At 36.0% G+C, this 15,403-nt stretch overlaps 1 protein-coding gene across 13 annotated transcripts in view; it reads left to right on the top strand.

Moving 5' to 3' along the window:
• LOC136835356 (lysine-specific demethylase 8-like) overlaps positions 1-15,403 on the top strand; it is a 252,028-nt gene that overhangs the window by 170,280 nt on the left and 66,345 nt on the right. The window lies entirely within an intron of this gene.

Here is a 15,403-nt window from a genome sequence, read left to right as displayed (position 1 = left end):
CACTTTTACCCTTTCCAGCCGAATCAGTGGGATATATATATATATATATATATATATATATATATATATATATATATATATATATATATATATATATATATATATATATATATATATATATATATATATATATATATATAATATATATATATATATATATATATATATATATATATATATATATATATATATATATATATATATATATATATATATATATAATGTATATATATATAGATAGATAGATAGATAGATAGATATATACACACCGTGTGGCATTGAAATTTTATTAATGTTTTCCTCTCTGGATTCAGTATGAAATAATAAATTGTTTAAGCCTATCAACTTGCATAGTAGTTCAGTAATTGCTGTAGAATGTTCTCCTCTTGGAGAACAATTCTAATTTCCAAACTCACCAAGATAAGTATTGCTCACTCTGTCAATGATTCGGTTGTCAGTTCTTGGATTCACGTGGTCCTGAAGAGAAGCAGCTATCTCACTTATGCCCGAGAGTGCCCTTCGTTGTTATTCGTGTTCACGGTTCGGGACTTAAATTTATTTTCTTCATAAGGTCGACAGTTGGGTCAGAGTACGTTTGTTAGTGGCTGTGTATGTTATTTATTTGTGAACCTTTAGAAGTCCACAGAAGATGTGTGTTTCATTACTTGAATTCAAATGAAACAAATATTTTTAACTTTCACAGAAAAAAAATTGTGTAATAATATATTTGAGCAGTAGGCTCCACTAAGTTAGACAGTTTAATTCATGTACTTTGTTTCATCATACTTAAGTTCACTGAATGGATTATCACTGACGGACAGCTGTGATTTGAGACGGGGTTTCCTTCCCTTTTTTTATTCTTCCATTCTTGGTGCAATGACGATACCCTCACTGCATTAAGGATGAACTTAATGTTCTACTTAAGTTGTATATACATGAGGGAGCATAACTTCCTCTCTCTCGCTGTGTGTGTGTGTGTGTGTGTGTGTGTGTGTGTGTGTGTGTGTGTGTGTGTGTAGACGTATGATTTACAGATGCGTCCTCAGTTCCCTAAATTATTTTGTATTTTTACTTTTCTTAGTTATATTCATTATAATCTTATATCTTAAGTTTAGAGATGTTATCCATAAGTATACGTACAATATGCTTATTTTCTTTTCTGTCTTTCATACAGAACATGTAGAATGTCATTTTTCATGCTGTGGCGTCGGCAGCAAACACGAAAAGGAAACGGCCTAGAGAAAGGAAGCAAGGCCATTTTGATTTAAAGTTTTTTTATGCAGGCTTAACTTCTATTCAATGACGTTGATGTGTTTCTTATTAAGAGTCATATTTCATCCATGTATAAAAAGCTTATACACGTGCACGTAAGGATTTGGGTGGTTGTGTATCCTATGCATAAATGTGTGTATGCATACAAGGAATGTGCGTGTGTACATGAGGTTCCTGTGTACGTACAAGAGTATACAGCTTTCTTTGACAGTTACGTAGGATCGTGCTATACCGGTTTCAGTGAAATTGTTTTTGCCAAAGAATCAAGAAACCTGTGAAACTGAGCTATTGAATATCTTGAACCAAATACCTGTTAGAATCATTTTATACTGAAAAACTGACGTTAGAAAATAATCAATGAATGATAAAGTTTATAGTATTTTAATTTGAGGATTTACTTAACGATACTTCAGCAAAATTTTTGACAACATGTTAATGTTCTTGCTCTGTTGTAGATTTTTTATAGCAAGAAAGACAAAGAACGATAAAAGTAAAAAAGCCTCTGAATAAAGCTTAATTACAAATCACATGAAACATGCAACGACTTTGTAAAGTTAGAGCGAAATCTTAATTCATGCGCTTTTGCATAAATATCTTCCCTTTGATGACAGACTAAGGCATGAGACTACGTTATTCCAGAGACAGTGATCATAAGTCTCAAGTCAACATCACATAGAGGTAGCATGTATTTAGGAAGGGTTTTTATCAACGCTCATGTATGATGTTTCCAGTATGAACGTTCACGCACACAGAAATTATATATACATATATATACATACATATATTATATAAATACATATAAAGATACGGTATTTAATCGTAATTTTAATATATACTGTGCACACATAAATAAAATCACTGCCTAGGTCTATTCTGACGCATAATGAAGTATTTAGGTATCTATTCTGATTTGACTTTGAATGATAGTTTTGTGATTCTTTCAGTTTAGGAAGGGTTTATTTCAATGTGAAATGTTTCTTACGTAAAAACAAGGAAAAGAAATAATGAGAATATTATATTTGAATCTTGGATATATGTGATTATTGCAATGTTTTTCCAGACATTCCCTTTGCTCTAGGTAGCCATGTTTTATAAACCAGTTGTTGAAGGTAGTATTTATTGGTTGAAGTCGATGCTAATCAGGTGAAGTCATCGGTTTTCTCGTTTTCTGTAAAATCCGTGGGTGGTTTTTCTGTAAGGACTGTTGGTAACAGGTAACGCTATCATTTCAAGTTCCTCTGGATAGGGCACACTTCATGTCAAAATTCAAGTCATAAATTAGATCATTTTAGCATCAATAACGCGTAAACTACTAACTTTCGGATTCAAACGCGCAATTTGTTGATGTAGGCTATCTTCATATCCAAGAAATGTGTGGGAAAGATAGCGTGCATCTAATTTTTGTGGTAGAGGTATTTGACATAGCAGAATTCAAGCAGTATTACTGGTATGGTTGTTCAAGTGTTTGCTCAGAACATTGCTTATTCCAGAAGTAGGTTTGGGAGATTGCTCGTATGTGTTCCGTCACTTGGGTTATGAAATCTCTTGTATTAAATATAAGGGAGTAAAAAGCAGAGTTCTGATCTAAAATCTTCAGTACAGTGCTGTTCACTATGTCGGGAGCTGACAGTTTTAGTAGGCCCACTTTGACGGAGGTTACTTGACCGATTAATCTTTTGGTTGTGAACTGGTTTTACAGACACAGGATATGAACTGGTAGGACGATATCAGTAATCCTATGTATTTGTTGGATTCAGGGTTCATTTGGTTCGTTTCTGAGCAGTTTGTTTACAAAAGGAAATGACTGAACTGATATTTGCTTAATAAGTGAAAGGATGCACAATGACTATGTTTTTAATTTTGTTTTATATTTTGTAAGAAATTATGTATTTATTATGTGATGGGGTAGTTTTCTTGTTGATGCTTCATAATCTGAATTTATACAATCTAATTTTAACTTATTATTCTATCTAGTTTTTTTCTCTCTCATTATACTATCCAGTTTCTCTCTCTCTCTCTCTCTCTCTCTCTCTCTCTCTCTCTCTCTCTCTCTCTATATATATATATATATATATATATATATATATATATATATATATTATAAATATATATAAATGAGAGGGAGAGAAAGAAAACTAGATAGAATAATAAGTTAAAGTTATATTTTATAAATTCAGAGTATGAAGCATCAACAGGAAAAGTACTTCATCACATAATAAATTAGATGCAAATTTAAAATCAATACTTCTTGTGGTATGTATTATTTCTTACAATATATATATATATATATATATATATATATATATATATATATATATATATACACATATATATACATATACATATATATACAGATACATTCTCTCTCTCTCTCTCTCTCTCTCTCTCTCTCTCTCTCTCTCTCTCTCTCTCTATATATATATATATATATATATATATATATATATATATATATATATATATATATATATATATATATATATATATATATATATATATATATATATATATATATATTGATTTTCATATTGACTGAGGTGTGTGTCCAGTATATTTAAAGTTCTTGGATGCCATGTAAAGATCTATGTTTTATTTTGAAAACTGTAATTCTCATTATGTATGAATAAGAGGCACGTGTGATAGAAGTGCCCGTCGTAGTCTCAAGACAAATAAGATACAATAAATCGACAGATAATGAACTTTTTAGTGTTTTTATCCTTTGTAGTGTCCAGTGCCAAGTTCCACTACCTCAGCCTGACTCCTTGGGCACATACTTTCCTCTGACCATCTATGTTGACTTGGGCTACAATCTTGCAGCAAAGTCCGATGTCCTGGTTTGAGCAGCAATAAGTCACACCACGGCTCCGGGACAGTCAGACGAGCGAGTGAATGGCCAACAAATCAGATGCTTTCGTAAGTGCAGTTTCGGCTGCTGCTCTGAATGTACCCTTGTCACGCTAGAGACGCGGCTATGAGGGTCGGGAGATATTGTCCAAGTAATTACGGAAAGAGGGCGAAGGAATGAAAAAGAACAAATCTGGATGGCTCACACTTATTTGCTCTTCAACTGGACGCTGAAGGTTATTATCACCCTTTACAAAGCACCCTTGAACGCATGGTGGAACGCTCAATGAAATCTTTTGACTGTCAAATCACTGTGCCTTGCAATGTATGTGCCTTAGAGACCGCGTAGTTAAGAATCGGGTGATCGAGAGCAATTGGTAGCTTTATCGAAATAAAGACAGCACGAGTAACCCAGGCATTGATCGAAAGTGGCGTTATTGAAATTTGAAAGTCATCACAAGTGAACCGTTATCCATTCATCAGGAAAATTACATCCTATTGGGATATCGGTGATTTTTTCTCTTACTCATAGAACGGTGTCATTTCAATACAGCAGTTGCATCGGGTCTTCGGTTTTTTGTTGACCTTCGATGACGATGATGATCGACCCGTAGACGAACTTTTTCCTGGTGTGGACTGAGATCGTCCTTTTCTTGCATGTGGGTTATGCCGATATCATTCATTGCATGCGGTTTTTTCTGAAGTCTTCCTTTGCATGTGCTTCGCTTGATGGTGGGCGGACCGGTTCGATGTAGGTGTCGCGTGGAAAGTCATTTCCATTTAACTTCTGGGACTTGTCTCCTTTTGCTGGAAATTCTTCAGTGGCATAGTCTTCACTTCGTGAGTTCATTGTACTTTCACGGGTAAGCCTTTTTGGTTCTCACTCCTGGAAATTTGTTGATGGGGTTAGCGAGCATTCCCCCTCCAGTTTTAGAGTTCAAATCGATTTTGGTGTTGTATGTGATTATACTTACAGACGACACTGGAATGGGCGACGCGAGTAGAGAAAGGAATTTGTCTGAAGAAGTTGATGCAGTACTGAATGGGGATGAAGTAGAGAAACTAGAACTAGTACAAGAGTCTGAGTGTGGTTGCGAGAGGAGGAAGCTGAGAGCAAAAGTAAGCAAGAGTAAGGTTAAGAGTGTCAATGGAGACAAGGAAGATAAAACACTGAATTTGCAAATGGATGGAGGCAATGATTCCGTTATGTGTACAGTACTGCAAGAACCAGAAGGAAACAGTAAATGATAACAGTACCTAGCACTTTACTGTATGTATTTAAGGTACTAATGCTTCTTATTATTTAAATTGAATTTGCAATACACATAGTCACGTGATCCTTGTGAAGGAATGCTACACGTATGTAGGAGTAAATATAACTGATGATGGTAGAATGAGAGAAGAGATGAATCACAGACTAGATGAAGCAAGACAGTTACGTGGTGTGTGCAACAGATTCGGAAGTTACTTGGGAGTATCTTTGGAAGCACAGGAAGGAATGTATGAGAGACTGCCGAGCCAACTCTCCTTCATTCAAGTTATGTGCGGATGTTGAATGTGAACGAAAGAAAAAGGTTTAAGCCATTGAGATGAATTATTTACGTTGTATGTGTGACAGAGGTGTTGAAAACGTGAGAACTGTGAAGATCCGTAAAAGAGGCAATTAAACGGTTAACAAATATGGAAGGAGGGACCTGCTTGCTAAGAGAATGAGTGACGAGCAGCAAAGGTTCGAATCCCGCCAGGTGAGCAAATAACCTCTTCATTCATTTCCACTTTAGATCCATACTTGTAGTGGTGAGCACATCCGGAGAGTGAGAAAACCAGGAGATTGAAAGATCATTGGGGCTGTTAAGATACGATACTGTGTAATAACCAAAATGACCTCCTACTGTAACTAATCGAGAAGTTGAGAGGATATATATATATATATATATATATATATATATATATATATATATATATATATATATATATATATATATATATATATATATAATGATTAAAGGTATGGAGTCAATCTGTCAGGATGACACAAATAGAGAAAATGAGGTGTACGAAAGAAAAGCAAAACAACGAAAACATTATTATTATGACAGGTATAAAGGAACAGCCGAAGTCTGAGTGTTTAATTTGGGAACAAGTTGTTTTATCATCAAAGACTCGAGTGTTGGTAGTTCCAGTTGGCTCGAGGTTCGTCCAGTTATGCAGTAATCTTTGCTTTCAATGGGAATTTTACAAAATTTCTTATGACTTCTTATGTTGGAGTGTTCGGGGTTGGAGATTTTTACCCCACTACGAAAACACACCCCTTGTGAGAATTTATACATACTTTTAGAAGTCTTCCAGTGGATCCCACCTAAATCCCCGAGTTAAACTTGGGGCATGAATACTTTAATAAATATATATATATATATATATATATATATATATATATATATATATATATATATATATATATATATATATATATATATATATATATATATATATATATATATATATATATATATATATATATATATATATATATATATATATATATATATGTGTATATGTATATGTGTGTGTGTGTGTGTATATATATAATATATATATATATATATATATATATATATATATATATATATATATATATATATATATATATATAAAGCAGATAGAGTATGTATGTAAACAGTTGCACACATGCGCCCACGTAGGCGGCTAGTGCACCTCACGCTGTGAACTTTAAACATAAAGAAAGGTTGTTTGCAACGTCCCTTCGGCTCCTAGCTGCGCCCCCTTTTTAGCTTTTACGTTACCTCCATGCCGTTTCCTTTCTTCAGTCTTGTAGCCCAACGAGTTTTTTCCACTTTATAGCCAAATTTCCATAAACCATTCAGTCGGTCATATGTACGCAAACTGATTGTGTGGCTATGTGTGGGAGGTAGATAATAGTTTCTACAGTGGGTGGATGTGGTTACCAATGTGCTTGGTGCATGTTAGTTTTGTGATAATTCTCAATGTAACCGTTAAACTTCTTTGAAATAATATGCAACTTTTGCACACAAGCCCTGGAGTAACGAAATATGTATATTTTTGAAGTTTAATGTACAGTTAATTATTCCAGAATCTGTTCAGCGGCTTCTTTTAGTAATCTCATCAAATCATTTTTTATATCAGTACGAATGATCACCGTTTTCGAACTGCAGACGCCCTATGTTTCGTAATTGAGATTATAATTTTTAACGATAATCATGAAACCCTTAACAGAATGGATTTCCAGCAAACCATCTGCTGTCGATTTCCAGTTCACCACTGACAACCTGTCTTGTAGCGTCGTCTGGCAATTGGGCTATCGCATGTTACCCTCAGAAAGCGTTCCAAGATTTCATGGCTTACTTCTGCAAACATACGAGTCTAGAGTAATCGTTATTCTTATTATTATTAATGGCAGTAGTAGTAGTAGTAGTAGTAGTAGTAGTAGTAGTAGTAGTAAAACAGCTCTGATTACCCATCACAGTCAGCACCTTGCAACCAAAATTATTAAGGTGAAAGAATGTCGTGGTGATGATACTAGACCCACTGAGAAATCGTTGTGTAAGACCAGCATACGTCTTTATTCATATCCAGTGTACCTTTCAATTCATGACCACAGTGTACTTTGTGGTCCTTATTACGACGTAAAGGTGTTACTTATAATTAAAGTTAAAGCAAATACTTGAAGAACTCTGGTTGTAGCTGTTAAGGCTACGTTGAACTTGAACGAGGATTTTCATTATATCCCTTGTATTTCAAGTTTTTCTTTATGCTCTAGTCAACCCTGGCACATTTAACCAATAATAACGATTAAATTTGTCATTACATATTCAGATTGACTGCCCAGAGACCAATAAGCAGTAGATTACTGCTTGCAAGACAGACCAAACGCTGCAATGTGAGTATTATACAGCAGTGTGTATACACAAACGGATGAACTCCTGTAGAAATCAAGGATGAATTTTGTATAGACCTGCTGAATGTTACAGATGAGAAACCAGAGAGAGGTATGAGAAGCTGGCAGAAGCAATGAAGGTATGCAGAAGTTGATAACGAGGGAAAGACCTCCAACGAAAATGGGAAGTAATTATTCGCTTTTGTTTTACTGACACTCTTGTACTTGAAGATGCTCCCTCCAAAAACAAGGACATCGATAAATACACCCGGACATCTGCAGATGGCAGTCATAGAAACCAAGTAGATAACAGCTATTCAGCGAGAGAGAAAGAGAGCTGCAAGCTAATTCAAATTAGTAAATCAAATAGTCTGAAATTTCCTTCCCAAGTACGATTTCCATTGATATGCTTACATAAAACGCGGAATGACAATAGAATTATATCTTAAAGATTTTGTCGATTTGAGAGTAAAGCCTTAAGAAGAATATAAAGAACTTAATTTGGTGCCAGCGTTTTGTTTTGTTACCTCAAAACATTTTCAAGGCCTATAAAATCACAGTTGACGAAAATTTACAAAAAGATACCTAAAGCTATTGTTTCTAAAAATGTCAGTGTGTAAACAGCAAGGCGAAGATGAAAGAACTAATTGGGATAACGATCAGGTACTGTACAACACGACCAAAATATGGCACACCACCCAAAACACTATTACAAATAACGGAAAGGCAGATGCGTCACTGTCCAAAGTGGGTTTCGTAGTTACGATTTTAATGGTCTCAGAATATAGTGAGAAGTAATGTCATAAGCGAAATTACAAAAGTTCTATATATAGATAAGGCTATGAAGAGGAGATGGAGGTCACTTGGACATGCACTTCGCACAAACCCTGGCAGAATAGCACATGATAGTCAACTGATCTCCTGGGCAGCAGAAGAGTTAGAAGCCCAGATCTACTTGGATGAGCCCTTTGAGGTTGGAGGCTGGATGTTTGTGGAAGTGAAAATAACTGAAGTAAATGAGTAGCAAAATTTCACAGAGGCCTTTTGCGTCGCACCGTGCTGGGGTGATAAAGATGATGATGATAACATCCGTTATGACAGCAGTCTCATAGAAGGTTACATATGAAAACATTTGGATGTGTGTGCCAGCAAAATAGTGACGACAACTACCTCACCGAGAATCATCATACTGTTTTACAAAGCCGTGTATCACAGCCAGTTCAAGGATGAGGTCAAGGCCATGAAGAGAATAATTAACAGCGGTACGACACCTGACGAGAGGATATCCTTACAAGTCTACTACCGCCCGAACCTAGTCAGCACCCTCATCATGCGAAATAGCACGTCCTCCCATGGAGAGATGTGGGAGTCGACCAGCGCAGTATACAAATTTAAATGTACCAAAAGGACATGTCAAGTCTCAGCAGTTACCACATAGGTCGCACCACTACCACTCTACATAAGCGATTGCAAGTTCACCTCAACCAAGGGGCAATATTTCAACACTACATAAGCGACCATGACCGCAAACTGACACTAGAAGAAATATTAGAAAGCACAGAGGTCGTGCATAGAGAAACAAAGACTGCAGACAGCAGAAGCTTTGAGTATAAATCAACAACGGCCTGCGTTAAATGTACAGAGGAACACGGACTTCATCCTGCCTTCTTCAAGGAAACCATAGGACATCAGTGAGAAAACGAAGGGAGACACGAAGGGAGACACGAGCAACAGAACTCCCAAGTCAAGACTATCGGCCAGAGACGGGAATCACGCCCTTGCCCACGGCCTTGGATGCAAGCCTTAGCACAGGACGTGTCCTACAGAGATCCAGGAATGCCCATGCTGCCACCCAGACGACCAGCAAGAGAATGAGACCTGCCGAACAATAGAAATTCAGCACCCAATGATGTCATATTTCATATTTGAAATTCAAACGTCTACATGTAGTAATAAAAACCGTAAGTGTCGATTTATAATCCAGTCCCGATGAATCTGCTGAGAGATTGAGAAACGGTCCGTCGACTAGAAAAAGAAAGGTAAATGGAAAGAATCCCAAATGCTTTTTCCTTATTCCTGAGAAGATTGCTGGACGGGAAAAAGAGGTATAGACTGATTCAGTCATGCTAAGAAGATTGTATCTTCAAACAATGCCAATGACTTCTATATATATATATATATATATATATATATATATATATATATATATATATATATATATATATATATATATATATATACATATATATATACATATATATGTGGATATATACTCTACATATATGTGTGTGTATGTATATGTGTGTATATATATATATATATATATATATATATATATATATATATATATATATATATATATATATATATATATATATATATATATATATATATATATATATATATATATATATATATATATATATATATATATATATATATATATATATATATATATATATATATATTGCTTTGCTGTAATCTTAATACTTAAATATTTATCTCAAAAAGTGCCGTAATAGAAAAAAGAAATGTTTATAAGCCACCATATATCGGCCAATAAACCTCGTCCCGGCCCTCGTCTCGGTGGAAAATGAGAAGCGTTATGGAGGCAATGTTCATAGAAGGTCAAAAGGTGTTTTTGAAGTTTAGGTTTATGCTTTCCGTCCGGATTTGTTTCTTTCAGGAGATTTCTTGTGTTGTTGATTACGGGAGATGCATTACATTATGACCACTGGACCAGGGGCGTCATTTCAGATTTTTGTTGCGGGGGGGGGGGCAAAGACGGTTTGGCCAGCGAAGCGAGCCTAATCAGCTGAGTTTTTTTTTTTTGAGCTATTTTATGTGTTTTTGAAGCCACATGAGCAAGGTATTTCAGCAAAAATTATATACTCCCACTACTGCATGTTTTATCTCATCATCACTGGTAGCTAGTACAGTAGACAGACAAAGATCAAGACACATAATATTTCTGAGAAATTTTATATATTTATGATTGCACATTTAAAAAGAAAACATTGTTACTTCTTGGGGCTTGGGGTGAGGGGCCAAGTTGAGGCTTTGGGGGCAACTTGGGTCTTGGGGGCAAGTTGAGTCTTGAGGAGGCAGTTGGCCCCCAGCCCCCAAATGACGCCCCTGCACTGGACCTCGGATTACCGGGTTGACCGGGGATTCACTCATCGTTGTTTGTCTGTGGGTCTTTCCAGGGGTGGGATAAGAACATTTGGGAATGTTTTGTCCAGGATGTGTACCTCCCAATGCCCTTCTGACGAATTCATGTTATTTGTTTTGCTGATGATAGTCGATTTCAGAATCTTCTTGTATGGCCAAGATCTGTTAAACAGTGAAGATGACCGACTCTTGTTAATGCGATGTCCAAAATTTCGCAAGTGGACGTGAACACTCGAATTTTCTAGGTCATACTCAATAGATCCATTGTATATTCTGGTAATCTTTGCGATAGCGAACGTTCAGTCTGTCCCACGTGGACCTTTTCATAATTTGCGCATGGAAATTTGTAAACACCAGATTCAGTTTCTCTTTTATTTTGACAGACATTCATTCGTGAATATGAAAAAACCAAAGAATTTTCAGGTTCGGTGTACATTCTTAATATCCTCTACAGGCGGGAGTTTTATTTTGTTGGTAAATTTACTTTTGTTGTTATCCTTATGCATGGCAAATATATTTTTTTGGCTTTGTTGATGGCTTTTTCGATGACATACGTAGGGGGTATTCATAATGTGACTAAGAACATCGAACCTGAAAACACTATCATTGCTTTTGTATCTAAGAACCATAGGGAGTATTCTTTTGACCATCCGTCAGAATGAAAGAGCAATTGAAACGACGTTTACAAAGTTCCATTTGCTGACTGTGAAAAAGTTTATTGCGGGACAAAATGAACGTTTCCCATCGCGGAGATCAGCAGAACACAAAAGATATGCCAAGTATGGCCTTGAAAATTCGGGGATTTTCGTCCACTTTCGAGATTTTGGGGCAGTGGAAGAGTTGTGAGTCATCTCTACTGTTTAACATTGCCTGTCCTTAAAGGAGGAGGATTCTGGAATCCGCCATCATAAAAGCCAAACAAAGAGTATTGGAAGGCAGGTGCCATCAACAAAAACCCTGAATCCTTTAATCTAAAAGATGATCTATCACTAAACAAATCCCAGGGCAACCATGTAATCCAGGGTCCAGAGTTCTTAACCATTATTTATCTTCCATCAAGAACAGCGCATAAGAAATCTCCTGAAAGAAAATAAAAAAAAAATTAAAAATCCTGACGGAATGCCTTCATCAACGTAAACCGGTTGAATCTAAATACCTGTTAACCGTCATGAATATTGCCTCTGTAACATCTCTCATTCTTCACCGGGACAGGGCCGATGTGTATTGGCCGAAATGGTTGTTTATTAAACATTTTTTGTTCTTTTATGAGTTTTTTTTAAGATGTGTGAGGAGTATACGAGTATTTAAAATTGTGTGTGTGTGTTTCGAGAGGGATAAAAGTTCAGTTTTATTTCCGGTCTTTACATCTACACTGAGAACGTTCGATTCAAAAGTCATGGTGAGCGTTCACGCGGAGGACCATCTGCTCTCACAACTTTTTTTTTCTTACTGTCCTGTTTGGGCGTATTATGCTTGCTGTTATCAAGAGGCGATAAGGAGGAAAACGCCTGCTGCATTGTACCCACCCTGACGATTGTGTTTTCTCGTATAGCACATCTCTAATCATTTTGTGATAAGATTGATCATCCGTATCTTCGAATTCTGAAGTTCGGGAATTGGCTGGGATACTTCGATCTTGCTTTGTCATCTTATTTCACTTAGATATCTTTTGTTTTGTCTTTTATTTCAACAATGCAGCATCGTGTAGTGTGTTTCTTGAGAATTTTTTAAAGATATGCTGTAGAACAGTAGTTTTTATTAGTGCAAAATCAAAAAAGTATTACTTTGTCACACTGTACAGTATTTCTGTTGGTAGTTTTTTCACTGTGCGGGGCGATTTTTTTTTAACATTTATCGAAAAGAAGAATTGAGCGCTTATCCTGTGAAATTGTCTAGGGACTGTGTGGAGGAAAACGAATGAACTGAAGGAATGGAAAAGCAACTTCTCAGAATAATTCTACGTCAACACAGACTATGCCAAAAGCATTATATTGAGTGAGACAAATATCAAAACTGAAATTACAGCAATTACATCCATAGGAAATAAGCAAAGTGAAATCTGTTCTTTCGTGGGCAAATGCAGGGAATTTTTTCTTCCTAGCTTGAACTGGTCTAGGGGAAGGAAATGGGCGTCAGGCGGCGCACTGCATCTTCCAGTTCGATTAATGGGGAGTCTGTTTCATGTGAACACTTTCATGGAGACAGACTCTTTGTTGTTGTGCTTCCTTGACTGTGAAATAACCGAATGCTCTCATTTCTCTCGGTCCTAAAAAATGAAAGTTGAAAGAGAAGGGCTGTTACAAAAAGGAAGGCTGTAAGAATTAAGGAAAGCAAAAGCAGGGAGAGAATTCCAATGACGTTTAAACTGTCTGGCTGACTTCATGCAACATAGAAAGCAGAAAATAGGTCAACTTTCATGACATGACATGACCCTCACCCTGATGGGAAAAGGGGGCAACAAAAGTTTTGAAGGTGACCATGGTCCAAGTGAGAATAATATTATTAATGCTGAGCTAATATTTTTATGACCGGGACAGATGATAACGAAAAGCCTCCAAAATCTTGTTATTGATTATAATACCAGTTTTGTTCGATAACATTCCTACGTCTCTCTTTTTTTTTTATTACTTAACCCAGATAAAGTCTTTCCCAGTAAGGGATAAGTTTAATCCCTTTAGGATGGTAAATTTTAGGGAATTTGAAGTCCTATACCAATCTGCCTGTTAAATATAAACTGTGCGTGCTTTAAGCACCATTAAGGGGATTATTTGAAACAACTAAAATTGTTTACCTTATATATATATATATATATATATATATATATATATATATATATATATATATATATATATATATATATATATATATATATATATATATATATATATATATATGAGCACACAATAGATGGAGGAAATCCTATGCTAAAGGTTTCTTTGGATTTCTAATAAGGCTTTCAACATGTTTTTCCATAAGGCCCTTTACGCTGAGCTCCCTTCTCATGGCTTCACTGTTATCTGTAAGCTCACATCAAGAGTTTTCTGACCAATCTGCATTTATTACTACAGTTGACGGCGGCCGTCTGTGACTTTTCTGTTCTCTAACCTTTACCTGTTTTTCCATCAGTCCTTACTCCAGCATTGCCTGATATGTTCTTTTTCGCAATCCTTCTTAGTCCTTTTGGCTGGAGCCTTTTCTCCTTGTCGCCCGTGAAGCCATTGGTGCAATACCGGATAGAAAGTTCGTGAAAGAAGGAAGGAAGCTTAATTCAGTTAAAATTCTCTGAAATGAACTGAAGGAAAATGAGCTTCTCTTACCTCCCAGTTATTTGTGTTTAAAAGTAAACGTGAAGCTATTGCTAAATTTACACCATGGGCTTAAGTATTTTCTAATTATCGCCGCTGGTTCTATTTGAAACTAATCCATCCTTGTGTGCAGTATTTTCATTGTCCTCACATCTGGGGAAGCTCTCCATAATCCGTATTCTTAATAAAGTTGAGTCAATCACTTTCCGCCTTATCTACAACCCAATTCACACTTCCAACTAGGACACACTTGAACGCTGACGTAACGGTCTTGCACTCTGCTTCTCTGCAATTGTTACCCGTATGGCCCTTGAGAGTTCCATTATTGTATACTGCCACCCTGTTCTGGCCTCGTTGTGCTTATCAAGCTTCTGAGAAAGCTGTGAACCAAGTGTCAATTGGTTTGATCTTTCCTTCATACTTTTCCCTTTCTGGTTGTTGAACGCTGACCTATTGTTTCCTAGAATTTTTATCTGCTTCTTTTTAAGAGGCCGGTTTTCAGCCCTTAAGAAGTAGAATCTGTACAAACATGCTCCGCATTATTCTGAAGATCCTGTTTTCCAGCGCGCAATCTCTGGACTGATCATTGATGGATTTGTTTTCTCCATACAAACCATGAACCATGACATACAGGCAAACTAAAATGCGTTCTTGAAATTTAATAAATGATACAGTAAAACAGCACCAAACTTCAAAATGATTTTTGTGATTTTAAACATAACTTCCTATGAAAAAAAAAAAAACTTAATTTCATCTTTCACTTGAAATTCTGTCTGGTCCATAGCCTAAACTTTTGCCTTGAAATTGCAGATTCCCTTCATTTTTTCTTGAATATATGACTGTGTGGCCCATTCTTAAGAAAATTGGCCTTGTTGTATTATTGCATTCCTCTACA

This window comes from Macrobrachium rosenbergii, chromosome 55, assembly GCF_040412425.1.
Source record: "Macrobrachium rosenbergii isolate ZJJX-2024 chromosome 55, ASM4041242v1, whole genome shotgun sequence".
Lineage (NCBI taxonomy): Eukaryota > Metazoa > Arthropoda > Malacostraca > Decapoda > Palaemonidae > Macrobrachium > Macrobrachium rosenbergii.
Note: the sequence above shows the minus strand (reverse complement) of the source record. Positions and strands in the feature narration are given on the sequence as shown.